The following is a 6,000-nucleotide window of genomic DNA, read 5'->3' as shown; positions in this document are numbered from 1 at the left end:
CGGGGTCGTCCCTACCACACCAGGACCGTTTCAACCTCACCGGGGCCATCCCGACCTCACTGGGGCCATCCCAGCCTTACCGGGGAAACAGGAAGTTTGGCCCTCTGTCCCCTGCCGGCGGCTCCCCACTAGACAAAATCTCCAGGGGTTCCTGGTGGTTGAACATCCAGCACTCCTGCCCTCCACCAAGTGCACAGACTGCCTGTCTGCTGTCCCCCAGCACCCCACAAGAGACTGGGACCAGTGGGCATGTTTGTGCGCTTGCTGGTACAGCAGTTCCACAGTGCCGGCCGAGTCAGGCCCAGCCCTGGCCGGCCCCGGACCCGACTCTGCCCCCCGATTGCGTCCCTCCCAGATGCAAGGAGCTGAAATCTGCAGCCTGCTGGGATGGGCTCTGTACTTGGTGCCTCTGCACATCCTACTCAGTCTCAATGCGCTTCTTTCTATGCGAGGAGTTGAAATCTGCAGTTTGTTGGGTTGGGCTCTGTACTTGGTGTCACATCCTACTCAGTCTCAATGTTCTTTCTCTCCTTCCAGTTGTAGAGCTTCCACTGGGCCAACTTTCCCATGGTTCTGTATGATAGGTGTTTGTCTGATATTTGGTAGTTTCGATGTTGTTGTGTGAGGTAGCACGCACAGGTCTCTTCCTTATGCCGCCATCCTGGTTCTCCTGGGTCTGCTTCTTGAGTGTGTCTCTCATGGCTGCGAGCAGTTGAAGTCTGCAATTTGTTGGGATAGGCTGCAAAAGCGCAGGTGGGTCTTTTTGTGCACCTGGCACAGCTTGGATGGGGATGTAAATTGATTAGGGCTGAGACTCAGGGAGTCGCCATGGCGGAGCAAATAGCACTGGCTGAGTCTCCGCGGCCCCTTGACTCTCTGCCAGGGCTTTGTGTCCCCCAGTGCCGGCGAGCAGCTGTGCAACAGAGTCTCCCTCGCTTTCTGATGGCTGCAAGGCCGTGCTGCCTCTCCCCGTAGGGTCTGGTGCTTCATGATCCCGCCTGAACCAGCTCAGTGGATTTGAAAGTTTGCAGAAGCAAAGGCGTTTCTACTTGTGAGTCTGGCACAGCCCAGATGGGAATGTAAATTGCGTAGGGCGGGGTCACAGGGAGTCGCCGGGGCGGAGACTCAGCGGCCCCTTGCCTATCCAGGACTCCAGGACTTTGCGTCCCCCAGTGCCGACGAGCAGCCGAGCGCCAGAGCCTCCCTCGCTTTCTGACCGCTGGAAGGCCGTGCCATCTCTCGCCTTGGGGCCTGGGGCCTCAGAGACCCGCCCGAACCAGCTCAGTGGATTTGAGAGTTTGTAAAAGCACAGTCATTCCCTCTTGTGCCTCTGGCACAGCCCTGAGGGTAGGGCGGGGTCACAGGGAGTCGCCAGCGTGGAGGAAATAGCGATGGCGGCGTCTCCGCGCCCCTCGCCTCCCCGGGACACCAGGACTTCTTGTCCCTCGGTGCCGGCGAGCAGCCGCGTGTCAGAGCTTCCCTCGCTCTCCGACCACTGCAAGACCGTGGCCGCCTCTCCCTGTGGGATCTGGGGCCTCAGAGACCCGCCCCGAGCAAGCCCAGAGGATTCGAGGGTTCGTAAAAAACCGAGAATCCATTTGCAGCCCGCGTGGCGTGTGACTGCGTACCTCTGGTTTTGGTGCCTCCGTAGCTCCCACTCAGTCTCACTGCGCTTCTTTCTTTTCCTCCAGTTGTAGATCTCCCACTGGGCCAACTTCCCCATGGTTCTGAGTGGCGGTTGTTTACTTCATAGTTGATAGTTTCAATGATGCTGTGAGAGAGCAGCACACACAGGTCCGCTCCCTACGCCGCCATCTTGGTTCTCCATCATTAGGATTCTAAGTGGTACTTGAAACGTGAGAAAATGTATGGAGGCCGAATTTGTGTAGGTAGCTGGATTGAGAGAACCATATCTTCTTTTAAATCGCCCAATAAATGCTACTAGGATGTCAGAGAGTTACCAGAATCAGGAAATATTATTATTTGTACAGTATTCTAATTTTTGAACAGGAAAGATCTCAGTGGCCGTTCATCTTTCAGAGCTTGGAATTGACTTCATAATGCTTAACACCTTCAGGAAACAGATGCAACTGTCCAGATAGGAGCTGGGATGAAACTGGGTGGGTCTCAGGGGCCTTCCTGAATGAGACCAAAGGTTTATTCTTCTTTGTCAGACTCCAAGTTAAGGAGGATGGAGCCTTTTCCCGCTGCTTCTCCTTCACGGGGGACCCCTTTGAATTGCAGCCACTGGAGATCCCCACATGGATCAAGGACAAAGCTCAATTTTGCCACAGAGTGAAAGACCAGCCCTTGGTTTCAACATCCCTTAGGTTCCCCGTGCCATTTTCCTTCCTCTCCTGTTCCTAATCCCAGCTGTAAGTCATCTTTCCAGGGAAATTCCTGCATGATATCACTTCCCTCCCCATCACTCCACAGTCTCCTCTGTCCTTCAGGACCCTAGGTGCCAGGCTACCCTCCAATTCTAGGCCATGTTGCTGTTGTCACTCATTGGAATACACAGAGGGGAAGTTTGCTTCCTGCTTAGTGCTGGGTACAATCCTCCTGCTTTCTGTCAATTACTGGGAGTTACGTTTCATAGTCTTTCTTATAGCTCAGCAGTTCTCAACCTGTGGGTCGCAACCCCTTTGGCGGTCGAACGACCCTTTCACAGGGGTCGTCTAAGACCATCCTGCATATCAGATATTTATATTAAGGTTCATAACAGTAGTAACATTACAGTTATGAAGTAGCAACGAAAATAATTTTATGGTTGGGTTACAACATGAGGAACTGTATTTAAAGGGCCAGAAGGTTGAGAACCACTATTATAGCTCTTCTGAGCATCTTAGAACTTGTCTCATGCCTCTCTATCTTCTCTTCCTTCTCTCCCATTTCCTTTCACCTTTGTTTTTCTTGCTCCCAACGTACCCTAAGATCCCCTCTCTGCTCTCCAGCTACCCTTGCCTGTCAGGCTGGAGTGAAGGTTCCTGTTCTCAGACCACCAGCTGCAGATGGTGTACATTGGTCGAATCTTTAGAAAAGTAATTTGGGAATATTTTTCTAAGTCTTTAAAAATGTATATATTGTATTCCCAGTATTTCCACTTCCAAGGAAGTATCCTAAGTAAATTATAGAGATGCCCTGGAAATGACTAAATAAGGAAATTCTTTACTGTATTATTTATAATAGTAAAAAAAAAAAAAAATAGAAAAAAATCTAATGGTCAATAATAGTAAAAGAATTAAAAAACCCATCACATTTAAAAATGGAAATACATATACCAAAGTATTAACAGTGCTTTTGTTTGTATATCTCTGGGGTATCTCTGCTTATCCCTGGAGTACCAGTGATTTTTATTTTCTTTTGCCATTTTCTATTTTTTATAATGTGCATATATGGGGTGTCCCCCCCAAAAGTAATACTTTAATAGCTGATAGCTCAATTTTAAAAATGAAGTATTTATTTTAATAGACACTGCCTTTATAATTATTCCAAGTGTATGTATACATTTTTGGGGGATACCCTATATATAATCAGAAAGAGGTCATACAAATAAAGGTTCCCACCTCCCTAGCCTGGCTATTTTGTATTGCTCACTAATATTTCCATTCCAGGATTCAAAATATACATTTACAGGCTCAGACAACCCTTGAGTTAATCAGAGAAGTCCTTAGGGACAGCTACAGACAAGACCTTCCCAGATAGAGCTGAGCAGAGAAAGCCTAAAAGCTTACTCTGGGGTCCCTTCCAATTGATGGCCAGTTTTGGAAAGAGTGGGGTTAAGGCCAAACTCCCCGAAACAAGCCTGCTATCAGCAGAGGGAATATAGCTGCCATTTCTGCCATGGAGGCCCTCTTGTTGTCATCATTGTCCCTGCGATGCTGAAGAAATGGCTCCCATGCAGCTACGTGACAAGACATCTCTGCAGATGAGGAGAATTGGGAAGGAACAACAGTTGACTGAGAAAAACAGTGGCTTTCTCTAAAATATTGATGCAGGTGAAGGTTTAGTGAAGAAATAGGTCAGGACTGAGCTCTCAAGAGCAGTTTCTGGGGTCCTGTTTGGGGACTTTATTGGGTCAACAGGATGCAAATGATGAGATTTCCAAGTTCAGGGTTGGGGTTGACATTCTTCTCTGCAATTCTAATTTTGACCTTATGAATATTTGTTGTGATAGGACCTGTGAGACATTAAAGGGGCCCAGTATCAGTTGAAAATAAGTCATCAAGACTCTAGTCTCAATTTACAATAATACTTTGTTTTGCGCTTTCATTATCTTCACTTGTTAAAGATATAAACCATTTTAAAAAATATATTGTTATTGACTTCAGAGAGGAAGGAAGTGGGAGAGAGAGAGATAGACATATCCACGATGAGAATCATTGACTGGCTTCCTCCTGTAGGCCACACACTGGAGATCGAGCCTGCAACCCAGGCATGTACCCTGACTGGGAATCGAACCATGACCACCTGGTTCATAGGTCGATGCTCAAGCACTGAGCCACACTGGCTGGGAAAGATATAAACTATTTAAAATGCTTTCCAGCGTAGAGGAAGCACAAATATTCATGTAAGTACACAAATGCATTTCTTAATACATGACAAAAATATATACTAATAAAAACAAACAGTTGCCCTGGCTGAGTGGTTCAGTTGACTGGAGCATTGTCCTGTACACCAAAAGGTTGCAGATTCAATTCTGGTCAGGACATATACCCCTGAGTTGGGGGTTCGATCCATTTTTAAAATGAGGCAGCTTTGAGTGTACTAATATAAAATGGACTCCAAGATAGGCTATTAACAAGAAATAGTGTGTATAATATCACCTCGTTTACATTTTAAAAGGCATATGTATCCTATATAATAAAAGGCTAACATGCAAATGACTGAATGGTGGAATGACCAGTCACTATGATGTGCACTGACCACCAGGGGGCAGACACTCAACGCAGGAGCTGCCCCCTGGTGGTCAGTGTGCTCCCATAGGGGGAGTGCTGCTCAGCCAGAAGCCAGGCTCACGGCTGGCGAGCACAGCGGCAGTGGTGAGAGCCTCTCCCGCCTCCGTGGCTAAGGATGTCTGACTGATGGCTTAAGCCCACTAAGCCGTCAGTCGGACATCCCCCCAGGGCTCCAAGACTTTGAGAGGTTACAGACCAGGCTGAGGGGACCCCCCCCTGCCAAGTGCATGAATTTCATGCACCAGGCCTCTAGTTTTCATATAAACATAGCTGCTTATTTATGCACAGATTCTCTGTGGAGGAATAAAGAAGAAACTAATAGTTGTTGTGGTGAGGACATCTGGGGGCTAGAGATCAAGATGATATCGTAGACCTACTCCTTTCTGAATGGTCTTTTGAACCATAAGACACTTTTAGACTCTAGTTTCTAAAGTGGACATTTATTTTTTATTTGTTTATTTACATGTTTGCATGTGAGTACACACAGAGCTACACAGCCACGATAGCTTTGGAATTTGGACCCTCACTGTTAAATCATGTATTGAGTCAGTCAACAAATAGTTCCCCGGCCTCTCTCTCCCCATCGTGTGCAATCTGCCAAGCTAGACAGCCTTCAGGCAGAATGGAATCAGTACTAGGACAGCAGGTGCTCCTTGGGGCCTGGAGAGATCCCAGTGTTCTCCCTCTAACAGTATTTAGGGCAAGCCTAAACTGTAGACCGAAGGCATAATCACAGCATCTGTGTTGATTGTGTGCCTTGCAGTTTGCTAAGGAAATTTACCGAAATGGATCACATCTTGGACAGATCAGATGATGAGGACAACATTTTCTTTGAAAATCCTCAAATTGACTCCCTTCAAGAGGCAGCCACTAAAAAACGGGTAAGGGAGAGACTTCAATGTCACGGTGGGGAAGAGAGGAACTTCTTATCTCCAAGTGGAAAGGCAGTCTCCGAGGGTTTCCTTGTGGTACATCGGTGCAAGACCTCCAGAGCTTGCAACCAGGAGGGAGGCTTTGTCTCCTCTGAGGGCTGCTGTGAGCG

This window comes from Myotis yumanensis, unplaced genomic scaffold (genome assembly GCF_028538775.1).
Source record: "Myotis yumanensis isolate MYYU_CA2020_CCGP unplaced genomic scaffold, mMyoYum1.0.hap1 SCAF_3, whole genome shotgun sequence".
Lineage (NCBI taxonomy): Eukaryota > Metazoa > Chordata > Mammalia > Chiroptera > Vespertilionidae > Myotis > Myotis yumanensis.
The sequence above is the reverse complement of the archived record's forward strand: the minus strand, read 5'-3'. Positions refer to the sequence as shown.